Raw genomic sequence first — 14,041 nt, forward strand, 5'->3', positions numbered from 1 at the left:
CCTGACCACTCTCTCAGTAAAGTAATTCTTCCTAATATCTAATCTAAACCTCCCCTGCCACAACTTCAGACCATTTCCTCTGGTCCTGTCATTATTCCCTTGGGAGAAGAGGCCAACACCCACCTCTCTATAACCTCCTTTCAGGTAGTTGTAGAGGGCAATGAGGTCCCCCCTCAGCCTCCTCTTCTCCAAACTAAACATGCCCAGTTCCCTCAGCCTCTCCTCATATGACTTGTTCTCTAGACCCCTCATCAGCTTGGTGGCCGGTGATTCTGTGATTCTGAGTATAAGCAGACCCAGTCTTTCCTTGCCTGTGGGTAGACAAAGGTCCTGACCATGAGCTGTTCATCAAGAGATGACACAGTGCCCATCTGCAGCCGCACCTAACTGCACAGTTTGCCTACGTAAGGAGCCCAACAGGCTTGAGCCCTACCAGCCAACGGCGCAGAGAGCATAAGGCAGCATCCTGCAACAGCAAAAACACTGGCATCACCCATCAGTATCACACTGAGAAGTTACTCTTGAAATGAAACACATTTTCTGAAGCACAGACTTTCAAAATGAAAGTGAACAGTATCAGGGAAATGTTTTCCTTTACCAGAGAACATAAGTAATTTGATAATTTCCCCAGTTTGGCCAGTTAAGTTTCAATTTTGCTAGGCTTGTATCTGTAGGGGTAGAACCTTTCACTCCCTTCTGAGACAGCCATGTCTAAGACCCACCACATGCTGTGAGTCTTCCTTTAGGACTGTGGCCTCAGTTCTCATTTCCTGTCCGAAAAAACGTTATCTTTTTATTTTATGTAAAAATGCAAACGTAAGGGAAAAATTAGGCACCAATACAGGTTAGGTGTGGACCTGCTGGAGACAAGTTCTGAAGAGAAAGATCTGGGGGTCATGGTAGACAGCAAAATGACAATGAGCAAGCAGTGTGCTCTTGTGGCCAGGAAGGCCAATGGAATCCTGGGCTGCATAGGGAAGAGTGTGGCTAGTAGGTCGAGGGAAGTCATTCTCCCCCTCTACTCTGCACTGGTGAGGCCACAACTGGAATACTGCATCCAGCTCTGGGCTCCCCAATTCAAGAGGGATAGGGAACTACTGGAAAGAGTCCAGCGAAGGGCAACGAAGATGATTCAAGGATTGGAGCATCTCCCTTATGAGGAAAGGCTGAGAGAGCTGGGACTCTTTAGCCTGGAGAAGAGAAGGCTGAGGGGAGACCTTATCAATGCTTATAAGTATCTAAAGGGTGAGTTGAAGGAGGAGGGAGCCAGACTCTTTTCAGTGGTTGCCAGTGAGAGGACGAGGGGCAACGGGCACAAGTTGGAACATAGGAGGTTCCACTCAAATATGAGAAGAAACTTCTTCACGGTGAGGGTGACAGAGCCCGGGAACAGGCTGCCCAGGGAGGTTGTGGAGTCGCCTTCTTTGGAGATTTCCAAGACCCGCCTGGATGCAGTCCTGAGTAACACGCTCTGACATGCTCTAGGCAATCCTGCTTCGGCAGGGGAGTTGGACTAGATGATCTTTATGGTCCCTTCCAACTCTAAAAAATTCAGTGAAATTCAGTGAAATACACCAGTTGCCACTAGCACCAAGAGATTGGTCTTTCTTTAAAACAGCACTTGAATCCAATATCTTTTATTTCTTTCTGCCCTTCTTGGGGATGCAAGAGCCCAAAACATGTTAAGTTATTAAGAAAATTTCCCAGATTAAAAAACCTTAAAAAAGAAAATAATTAAAAAAATGACCTGCCACTGGTTTTCAGGTTCCAGTCTACAGACACCAAAGGGTCTATCCTATTTTTACACACTTTGCCAAAGAAACCCAATAAAACCCAACCCGCAGTTCAGCTACTTCGATGCTGGGCCCTCCTGCTCTACCGGCAAGTTTTGAGGGGTCTGCAAGCCAGAAAACATCAAAAAAACCTGCCATGCGCTAAGATGGCTCTCAAGCAATCGCTGCTATTGACACCAGGGCGGCGCAGAACATGCTGCCAATTTCTGCGACAAATGGCAGAACAGTGTTTATTTTAAGATTACCACCGGAAGGCACTCCGTTCAATTTCTTTATTAATTTTATCATTTGTGAATTGAAGTTGAGACACTGAGATACAAAGCACTCTAATAAAAAAAAAAAAAAAAGTTTCCAGTGATACATGTTAGATTTGATCTCTTCCCACTTTCAGAATGAGTCACACTGTCTGGATGCTTTCTGAGCATGAAAATTTGAACTGCCTAATTAACTTTCCCTGTGACAATATTGGGCGGCCAGACAATGCCTACAACTGTACAAAGTGTACGCCATCATGCTTAGCAAAGTACTTTTATTCAAATTTGTTCTGTCAGAAGAAAATCCTCTAACAAAACTAACATGGTTATGTGAAAAAAAAAAGTATTCTCTTAATTGAAATACAAATTTAAGAGACTTAGCTAGTCAACCTAACATCTTTTATCTGTGCCACAGACTATTATTAAGAGTTTGAAAGGCTTGTCAGTAGAAAATAGGCCTCTCAAACTGTCTAGCGACATGGCCAGGTTGTGTTTCAGGTCATGCTGCTGGCAACAGAGCTCCATAATCTCTGGGGTTCCTGGACGGAGTTCAAGGTGTTCGTTGGACTCAGCATCGCCCTAAATGGCTTCACAGGGTTATGCTTATTTGAGAGACAATTCCTGTGCCTGTACCACACGGCTGCAGTTGTCATTTTGGACTGGAGCCTTCTGTGAGAGAGCTGCCAGCAGTGGATTTTCTGCAAGACTTTCAGCCTTGCCATTTACTCTCTACTGAGATGAAAGAGCCAAAGAATACGTTAAGGTCCAATTTTTTTACCCAGATTTACTAAGTTAAGAATCAGTGAAGACAGAGATGGTCACGCGGTTTGTCGAGACACACTTAGTATATAATTATTTCTTACTTTCTGGGGAAGCTTTTAATAGACATGACAAGTAGCAACAATAGCCAGAGCTTACTGAAAGTGGGTTACTGTAGCTGCAAATCCAAGTTAAAAAATAAATAGAAAGAAAATAGCTACACAGAAGTCCATCTGACTACCTGTCATTTACGTATGGCTTTTCTTCAGATTTACTGTATCCGTGAACTCAGGAGAGACCACCAGGAAGTCCCCTTACTGAACTATGTACACCGGGACTTTGATATCCTCATATTTTATACATTAATAAAACAGCTTGCCCACTTTTGTTTAATAACCCAATATATCAGAGACAAAGCATCTGTTAGTGATTTCATATCATTTTTGTAGGTATTCAGAGTCTCGAAGTAATTTCATTCTAAGCTCAGATGTTTGCTACTTTTAAAGTAGAAATTAATTTTGCAGACCAAATTTCCTTATGTTTAGTCTCCACTTTATCGATATTTTTTTCTTCCTTTTATTGTTTGGGGTTTTTTTTAGGTTGGAAAGCCAACTAGATCTTAGTCCTGCAAATACCTGCACAGATTCCTTCATTAAGGTTAACATTTTGAGCCCTTTTTGGCCCCCAGAGCTCACATTTTGCTTTTCAGAGTCCCACTTCCGTCATGAAGTTAGATCTGACAATGTCAGATGCAAATGGAAGACTTCATTCCAAACTGGTAATGCTATTAATGTTTGGAATTAAATAATCTAGTTCGGAAGGGATCTCTAGTCCAATAAAACCTCTCTCAGTGCAGGGTCGACTACAGCAGGTTGCTCAGTGCCTCTTCTAAGTCAACTTCTGAGCGTCTCCAAGGCTGGAGATTCTACAACCTCCCCAGGCACCTGTCCCAGTGTTTAAGTATCCTCGCGGCAACATTTTTCTTCATCTCCAGCCAGAATTTCTTCACTGTAACTTGCAACTGCTGTCTCTTGTCCTTTTGCTGCATGCCTCCAAATAAGGTACTCTGTCTTCCCTATACCCTCACATTATGCAGCTGAAGACAACAATAAGAACCTGCTTAGTCTTCTCTTAGTAAGGCTGAACAAACTCAGCTCTCCCAGTCTCTCCTTGTACATGATGTACTTCAGTCCCCTAATCACTCTGGTAGCCGTCCACTGGACTTGCTCCAGTAAGTCAGTGTCTTCTCCTGTCCTTTGGAAACCAAAACTGGACACAGGGCTCCAAATGCAATCTCATCAGTGCCAAAGAGCAGCAAACGATCACTCCGCTTGATCTGCTGGCTATGCTCTTGCTAATACAGCCTATTTGGCCTTATTACCTATTTTTGCAACGTCATCTTGCACTTATCAAGGGACGAGGCTTTACTTTCCACAAAAGCATTCCATGTCAGCAGATGAACTAAATTCTACTTACAATGCCCGCTGGAGGCATCTGTTCTCAGTCTGCCTGCTACAAACGTTTTCTCTCCAGAGCTCCCACAGGCATAGCGATGAGTGTATCCAAGCTGCAGACAAACAATTCAAACTGCTCACGGAAATACGTAGAGCACAGTGAGAAAGATCAGCCTTAAGATGCTGCTGCTGCTTGTTTTCACACTAATGAGTTTGCTTATAGGTGGTCCCTCCTGTGACAGCTGTATACATCAAAAGGTAACTGACTTGTAACATAGTCATGTCTGAAATTTAGCAAATTTAGCAAGTTGTCCTGTGTGAAGTATAGACTGCTACCACAGCCTCATGAAACTTTGGAGCTGACAGTTTTATGGAACAAATCAGATGGAAGACCATCAGCAAATACTGAACAAAACCTTATGTTGGTACCATGCATGCTACCAACAAAGTTAAACTTATCAAAGCCAAAGAGCAATTATTTTGAGTCCTGAAAAAGACTGGCTGCGTAATTCCACAGTGCAAACACACGCTAAATCTCTGTGAAGATCTGTAGTTTAAATTCTCCTAATTTATCAGGCAAGGGTGGTTACCAAGTTTCACTTATAGCATAAGAAAGTCGAAACTTTGAATGAGTCTTGGTAGTAAGGTCAACCGCCAGCTAGTGAACACCTAAACACATTTATGAGCCACACAGTCTTTTGCTGGAACCAGATGAAAGTTGCATCAATATATGCATGATACTAAATGTTATTTTCTTCCTCACAATGGCTACAATAAAAGGCTATTAACAGACAAGTGAACAAGTGGCTGGGGAAACAACAGCTGAAGCAGAAGACTCTGATTTTAATCTTTAAGTAAGCATGGGCTGTAGCTCAGCAACAACTTCAAGAAACCCAGATTGTAATCCCAAAAGCGATAGTTCCAGAAGCACAGAGTCCAACTCACAGCTTGGCAACAGCAGCAAAAGCCCAGTTGGCAGCCCAGCAAGAATAGCAGCAGCAATCCCAGAAGCAGCTGCTAGAGAGACTCGGGAACCCAGGTGCACAGCCCTGGGCACTTGCACATCATAGCCCTTCTCTAGCCAGAACAAACCATTTCCAGAGGTGTATCTGGCATTACAAAGAGTATGTATTGGAATTATTGCTGAAGGAGAAATCATCTGAGGTTTTCAAATCAGTTGAATGTTTTAAGGTGGAAAGGCCTTAAGGGATGTAGCTGCAAACTATGAGGCTCTCAGACCCTCTACTTAGATAAAGTGGTGATTTTCATGGAAGCGTTGATGGTACTTTTTACAAGAGAAATGCCTCTCATCAAGGATGAGGCCATGCATTGATACTGGAAAGATCAGACAACTCAGTGATCCAAACATTAGCTTTACAGATGATGAAGAATTGAAGAAACCTGTTGAGAGTCAGGGCACTAAATTTAATGGTGACTAGAAAAGCAGAGATGAGGATTTATAGATACCAGCTACTTACATTAACAGTTTGCAGAATAAAAGGAGACTAGGAAAGTAGCTTCGGTCAAATGAAATGCAATCTGTCCCTTTTCCAGTCAATCTTGCCAAACCACCAAATTTCATTAGTTCTAAGATAAAAGATCTAAGTCACAGCACAACAGAAATTTTCATCTCATCGCAAAACTTCAAAGTTTGATGGGACCATTTCATTGATTTTTCAACTTAACACATTACTTATTACAGCCCATAGGGGAGGACAGCTCACACAAATAGTCATTCAGGAATTATCATGACAGTTTTTGTAAATTAGTAAATGACGCAAGGATTTAAGACTCTTCCCAGCCTCTGAGCTTCACCTACTCGCAGCAAGCAGACTGCTTTTCAGGTATTTGCAATAACCTGTGTCACATTTATGGTTGAACACCTCCAGCTTCACTTCCCCAATCTCTGGCACTCCTCTGCAACTCTCAACCACCTCCCAAGACATTCCTTTCATACCAAAAGAAATTACTGTATTTCTTCCATTGGGAGGATTATTATCATCCATTAAAGTCTCCTGCACTCCCAACCACAGAATGTCTTGCTTTGTCTCTCCCTCCTCTCTCCCCACTCTTTTCTCAAAATATCAACTTCCTATTAAGTAAAATCCCTCCTCCCGAACATAGCTTTAGTTTCCTCACTATCCACCCTCATGAAAACTATAATTATGACACATTTTAAATACTTTGCATAATCTTGCAGAAGTTTTATGCGAAGGGCATATTTATCCTGAAAGAACTCAGAATCAAATCACTTTGGTCTAAGAGGTATTGGAAGCTATATTTGTGAGCACCTAGGAGCTTTCTACATTTAAAGGATGGCAGACCCTAGGATGGTCTAGCATTCTATTCTGTGTCTATCTACCCATACACACACGTATACATATGTATACATAAACAGACCTCTCTGGTCCCAGGGAGGAGAATGACAGACATAAAATTTTAGCATGTTAGACTGGTATCATAAATCAAGCAAATACAACCTTAAAACAGCTAGGCAGTCAGGAGAGGTAGTCTGGCGTGTGCTGTGAGGTGAGCCTAGAAGAATGACGAATCTCACAGTTGCAGAGGGTGAACTTCGTTACTCCCCAGGGCAAACTTTGAAAAGGTCTTGTCCAGATCTTTCCAGTTGGGACAGCAGAATTACAAGTCTGAATATTAAAGTACTCTTTCAAAACATTCTCATTCTGCAGCTGTGATTCAAGAATGAATAGAGCTTGAGTTTACCAAAAAGCTAAAATAATCCCTTAATTTGGGGATACAGTATCCTGGCAGAGTGGGAAAGTCAGTGTCAAGCCCAGCACTTCATACTAAGCAAAATACAATTTGAATTTTTGGTAGTGCAAGCTCAGCCTTTTACACAAGAAATGCGATCTACCCTGAAGTAATCAATCCTGATAGGTAGAAGAGAAATGCCTAGTTCATCTAAGCAGAAAGCCCCAAGGTTATGAAAACCTTCCTCAATTTATGCTCATCACTAAATAACATGTTAAGGAACATACTTTTTGACAGAGCCTCAAGCTGCTACCCAAAAACATTTAAAGATGCACAACTTTACAGTGAAAAATATCTATACAGTATCTTTCTCCTCTAACTCTGCAGAGCTGCCTATTCCTCAAGACATGAAGAAAAAAAAATAGGGAGAAAGAGAGAGAGAAAAGAAAAAACTAAACGGAAAGAAAAAAAAGAGAAGGAAAAAAGAAAGCTGTGGGGTGGGGGGAAGTAGAAAAGATAGGGGAGAGAAATGCCTCATAACTCTACCAGGAAGGCAATTATGAGCAGATTACAATTGATTTTCTATCTATGTGCTAACTGGAAATGACTACAGTTGGAGGCCAGGAGGTACAAAAAATGACTCTGCTTCTTGTCACACTATCTCAACTCTGCTTTTGTTATATTCTACTCTTAACATACAACTTAGTAACTAAAATGAAGTAAGTGTCAATTCTTTCAAGCATAAAAATACAGGCTTATTCAATTAATGGATTTCTTGCTTCAAACATATGTTAGATATAGTACATTTCTTGCAAATATTTAGCAAGCTTGAAGACAGGAGGCACTTTAAACATAACCACACATAATAAGAGATATAAAGCATCACTATACAATAACTTCAGTCTGAGGACAGAAACATTTCAGTATCTTCATAGAAAAAACTTACTGCAGCCTTTGTACAGCATCTGTTTCTTACAGTACCTCAGATATAGTTTCCAGTACCACACAACACAAAAATGAAGTGTAACCACCTTAATCACTAATAAGGCCGCTGGCTAGCTGCCATGGCAACAAACACTACGGAAATGAGTGAACGATGAAATCTCTCTTGAATAGCTTAAAAAAAATCCTATCTACGACTTCCTAGCTACATTTGAGACAGTGCTTCACATAACAGCAAGAGCAGCAGAATAATATTTACAGAATAGGAAAAAGAAGAGTTTTATGCCATAACCTTATACATTACATGGTTTCTAACCTCCCTCGTAGTTACTACAACCTCCTCCCCCTGTTATTACTACTGCCACTCTCTTTCAAGCACTTCGGTGTTTAAGAATAATTTAAAATACAGACTATAAAGAGATCCACGACTGGAAGCTGAGGCTAGCAAATTCAGATTATGAACTGTTTTAATTAAAAAATAAAGTGCATCCAGTGGAAAAAATGCACAGACTTCAAGTGTTCAAGAGCAGATTTTTTTAAGTACTTGTTCAAGCCAGAAGTTATGGATCTGATGCAGAAAATACCAAATGAGATGTTATGACTTCTGTAACGAAAGAAGTCAAACTAAATCACACATCTCCTTTCTACTGGACACGGAGTTGCTTAGCCACAGCTATTTCTGAGTACAACAAAAACTGACCTGCACCAAGAAAGTTCCTTGTTTCACTTCAAGCTGACTTTGAATTGTCTTTTTCCAGCTCACTTCAAGAGTATTTTCAACTGCATGTATGATTTATAAGATCTCACAGAAGAAAACCTTAGGAGGTTTTTGACTTACCTATGTAAAATTGAACAGTACATAGTTTCATCAAATATCAAACTGAATCTCCAATCTTTTCAAGTCTCATCAACTGCAAGTCTAGTTTTCTTCAAAGAAATGAACAGCTCTGGAATACCAGTCATGTTTTTAAAGGCTGGTACAGCCCAGAGAAGCAGGCAGTGAAATCACTCCGGCAGACTGCTGCTCAGCTCAGCAATCAGCCTGAAATGCACAATCTACACAGATGAGTCAAGTCTGGATAATCCCTTCATGCTTTGTCAGGCTGAGGTACGGGGTTTGTTTTCAAATTGCATACCTTCAATAAACTCCACTTCTGTTTGCATTTACATGGTAAGATGACGTTTTTTAAAGTGCACTTTGATTTGCAGATGACTAAAAATATTGTTAGTGGAGCTCTGTCTAACAGGACCTCATAAATAATAACTGCTTTTTTAAAAGGATCACAAACGGTAATGGTAATTCTAAGACCACCAAGTGACTGCTGCCCTATGGAAGTCCAGTGTAGTAATAAAGGTCTAATAACCATACTGGACTAAAAACATAAATACAGCAAGGTTTGTGGAGAGATGAAATACCTTGAATTGGCTCAACCACCTCCATCAGGAAAAAGATAAAAAAGTTTTTGAATTCTCAAGACATATGAGTCTAATTAATGAAAAAGAAGGGGGAGGGAGAGAAAAAAACTTTTCCCTATTTCCCTAAAAAAGTTGCAAATGCTTTTTATACTGACATAACAAATTCTCTTTAAAATGACAACAAGCTCAAATTTTGATCCATTCACTACAGTACACACTGTTGAAGTATAATACCACTCCGGAGCATAACCAGACAGAAAATTTAGTTGATTAAGATTCATCTAATACAGTACTAGAAGAAGTGTTATTGGCTGGCTCACTGGCTTGCTATCTGGGCAAAGGCTAAGTGGTAAGGAGACAGTGGAAGAGGAAGTACCCTGCCACTTTGAAAACCCAGACACACTTGGATGGTTTATTTTCTTCTCAGATCAAAAGACTACGCTACTGCTACCTTCAGTCTGTTGTTAATTGCACAACCCTAAGAGCCGCAATTATGAATTATGTCTCCACTTTGCAAACACAGACCAAGAGGACAAGACACAGTAAACAAGACATTTCAATACATCTGCTATTGAAGAAGCGTGGTCTACTGCTCAGCAGGATAGCTTTGCTTAATCCAACTTTCAGCAAGACCATCCCATACGGGCTGTCTGGCCCTATCAAAGCCACCAAACCGGCGTCAGGGACAGGAGTGCCAGACAGGGCCAGGACCGGCTGCAGAAGGTGCTGTACAAACACGGCACAGCTGAGTTTCCTCCCCCGGGGACATGGTAAAATAACGTCACCGCTCCACAAATACAACCGTACATGCCCGGCGTTAACTCAGACATGCCTGCAGAATCAGGTCCAAAAACACATAGGTGAATGAAAATTAATTTTGAAGAGAAATTGCAACTTAAAAGCCACAGCTGGAACTCCGAGTGGGGCAGCCAGTGCTTTTAGAGGTTCCTGCCCATTACGGTTTGGTTAAACAGAGCAAGCCAACTTAGGCAGCCGGTTCTCTCACCCAAAGCGCACAGAATCAACCTCTGCTGTTCTCACAGAATTATTAAACACACACCCCCCCAAAAAAAAAAAAAAAAAAGAAGAAGAGGAACGACGGGATAAGCAGAGTACCTGAAATAACTTTTAAATTCCTCTCAGACTCCCGGTACCGGCGGGTGTCCCCCGGGGCCGCTGCAGCTCCCACACCGCCGCGGGACCAGCCGCCCCCGGCCCGGCGCTGCGGGGAGGCGCGGCCGCTCCCGCCGGCCCGGCCCGCGGATCCCACCGGGGTCGGCAGCCACCAGATCCAGGAAAACTTTCCTCGCAGACGGGGCCTTCCGAGGCGCGAGGCGGCTCGCCGGCCCCCTCTTCCCGGGGGTGGCGGGGCGGAGGGACGGGGTCTGCCTCTTACCTCCCCGGGAAACACCAAGCGGCGGCGGCGGCGGTCCTCTTCCCCCGCCGCGCCGCGGCCTCCGCCGCCCGGCCGACCTCCGCCGGGCGACCTCGGGGAGGCGCCGGGGGCAGGGCCGGCGCTGCGGCCCCGTGTTGACACACGCGGTGGCTCGGCCCCGGCGATGGGCGGCGCCGGGGCGGGAGCCTGGAGCGGGGCGGCCGCCGCCAGCCGCGGCCACGGCACCGCCATCGCCGCGGGCGGCCACGCACTCCGCCCCGCCCGCGGCCGGGCCCCCTCAGCCACCCACCTGCAGCCTGCCGTGAGGAGGGCGGCCCGGCCCGCCGCTGCGGGCGGGAGGAGGGGCGGCAAGGTCGCCTTCACCTCGCCCGCCGCCGCCCGCCTCATGCCCGCGGCGCTGCGAAAGGCGCTCCGCCGGGCCCTGCAGCCGGCCCGCCGGGCCGCTGAGGAGGCCGGGCCGGGGCGAGCGAGCGGGCGGCACCTGCTGCCAGGGAGCGACGAGGCCTGGCAGGGGGAACCGCCGCCCCAGCGCTCGGCGCTGCTTGGTGAGGGGCCGGCCCGGCCTCCGCAGCGGCCTGCGGTGGTGGGCGGCCGAGGGGCGCGGGTCAGCGGTCGCGTCCTGGATCCCCGCCCCGGGGGCGAAGGCCGCCGCACTATCACCCTCCCGGGACACCGGCACGTTAGTTACCGTCTGCGGCTGGGGCTAGAGGGGAGGCACCGCGCCGAAGCGCGGCCTGGGCGACGGGTCCTGCCGGCCTGTCAAAGGTCCTGCTGCCACCTGAGGCAGTCTCCGGGTGCTTATGGACGTTACTGCTCAGGTCTCCCCGTGCCTCCTGCCCCTGGCCTTGCAGGCGGCGAGAGGGAGGCCGGAGAGCTTTTTGCCGAGGATCACACGCTCGGTCTGTGGCAGAGTTGGTAGAAACGTTAATTTCCGTCCCGTGTTCTAATTATGAGACGTTTCCTCCCACCCCGCAGTTACTTTTATGCAGATGAAGTAATAATCTTCCTCTCACCATCCCACCTTGCCTTCTGTGCTGCTGCCGGGGCGGCTGAGCGCCGGGAGGCTGCTGGAAGAGATGAATGAAACTCTGCTGTTGTGATTACTGAGCCTATGGTATACAAAATACGACATACAGCTATTGCTACTCACGGGCTGGAAGTGTGTATATATAGTTGTTATTTGCTACTGACGTTGATAAAGAACTCTTCCTGTACCTGGCTAAATTTTTTAAATTTTGTGTCTAATTGACGCAAATCCTACACAGAAGTATAAGCCTGAAAGGCCTCTCTGCAGGTTTTATTTTTCCAGTAAAATGTGATAGACGGGCATAAACTGGAACATAGGAAGTTACATTCAAATATGAGGAAAAACTTCTTTACGGTGAGGGTGACAGAGCCCTGGAACAGGCTGCCCAGGGAGGTTGTGGAGTCCCCTTCTCTGGAGATTTTCAAGACCCGCCTGGATGCAGTCCTGAGTAATGTGCTCTAGGCAATCCTGCTTTAGCAGGGGAGTTGGACTAGATGATCTCTAGAGGTCCCTTCCAACTCTGACAATTCCGTGATTTGCCTGGACAAAAGTTTGGGAACAGACCTATGGTGCTTTCCTATCTATGTTTCAACACCCCCAATCCCTTAGAGTTGACATAATTTGTCAGCGCAATGGCATGATTTTGTCCATTCAGCTTATTCAGTACAAGGTCTGTTGAATTTCTCAGTGTATCTATCTCATCCCCATCTTGGGCATGAGTTTGGAGGGCTCAGCTCATGATGCAAGAGACTGGCTCTCTCCTCTGGTTGGTTGCTTAGCTGTGGAGAAGGAGGTTGAGACCTCTACTAAAAAAAAAGTAAAATGCTTGTTCCCTCAGTCCCAGACATGCTGATGTTGTTTCAGAAATTACACCAGAGTGGTGTCCAAGTGCGACTATGAATATTAATATAACAAAGGAAATTGGTGAAAGCAAGACTAAAGAATTAGACACTTGCAGTGCTACTTTGCTGCTTATTATGGAAGCCTTTGCTGGTGATTGAGGAGCGTATGAGTCAGTTAAAAGCACTGCAGTGCTGGAGAAAATTATTCTCAATTATCAGAACAAGAGAGAACAGAGTAATACAGAATGGAATTGATTTTGAAACTGCTTGAAGTCACAAGAGAGTTTCACGTTAACTTTTTTTCCTTAGTATACTGTAGTTCGTGGTGAGTTTGTCTAATGGATCTTATTGACCTCATCTGTTTAGAAGAGATTGCGATTTTGTAAACCTACGTTACCTTTGTAATTGATTAAAAAGAGCTCATTATAAGCATGAGTTAAATCTGCTCAAATGTGAAGTTTACTCAAAATGCTGCTGCTGCGCTGCTTGATGTCACTACATTGCTCATTGGTAAAAACTAATTTCCTCTCTATTGCTTTAGGAAGCAAGTTGCTTCCCAGATAAAACAGACGTTTGGGGGTTAGAATCCAGGATATTTCTGTCCCATGACCACAAACCCCAAATACAGCAGTAGTACTTTGCAAGGGGGGGTTGTAAGCGTTAGAAGACTTTCACTGGGTAGGACAATCAGGGGCTGGGTATTCATACACCTCCAGAACTTCCCACGTCCATCTCTTTCTCTTGGTTTGGTTCCCCATTATATGTCCACAGTCTCTCCCACATCGTTGTTCTTCAGGTTTTGCTGAAACTCAGGATTTCCTTTGCTTCTCTGGGACTTTCACACATTGCACAACACACTTTCCTGGTCAGCAAATGGAGGAAAAAGTTGTTAATAAATGAGAACACATTTGTGGGATTAATCAGTACCTAAAAGAAAGAAGAGGGAAAACAGGACCAGCTGCCCCATTCTGAAACCAGAACTATCTTCTTTTCCAGAATCTGTATTTGCGTAACTACAATGTAACAGCAAAGTTCATAAGCAATATTTTGTCTGTAAAATTGGCCTCCTATACATGCTAACTCTGATTTCCCTTCTGTTTTCTTAATGAATCTCTCTCAAGTCAGACTTGCCTTGGCAGCTTTGCATCACCTCTTTTTTTAATTAAAAAAAAGCACATTCATATATTCAAAATTTCTTTACTGGCTCAATTATGTTGTGCATTTAATCTGCCATTTCTGCTCTCCCCGTATGAGCTACAGCTGTTTCCCGTGACCTGCATATCTTCTGCCTGTGACACACAGAATGCCTCTTTTATTCCTGCAGTTGCCCACAACCTGGCCAGCCTGTGTAACTGAACCTGCTCCTCACCCCCTTGGCCTGGAAACCTGTGTTTGGTGCCTTCCTCCACAGCAGCCTGCTTCTCTCAGGTAGCCCCTGCCCAAAAC

This window comes from Numenius arquata, chromosome 1 (assembly GCF_964106895.1).
Source record: "Numenius arquata chromosome 1, bNumArq3.hap1.1, whole genome shotgun sequence".
NCBI lineage: Eukaryota > Metazoa > Chordata > Aves > Charadriiformes > Scolopacidae > Numenius > Numenius arquata.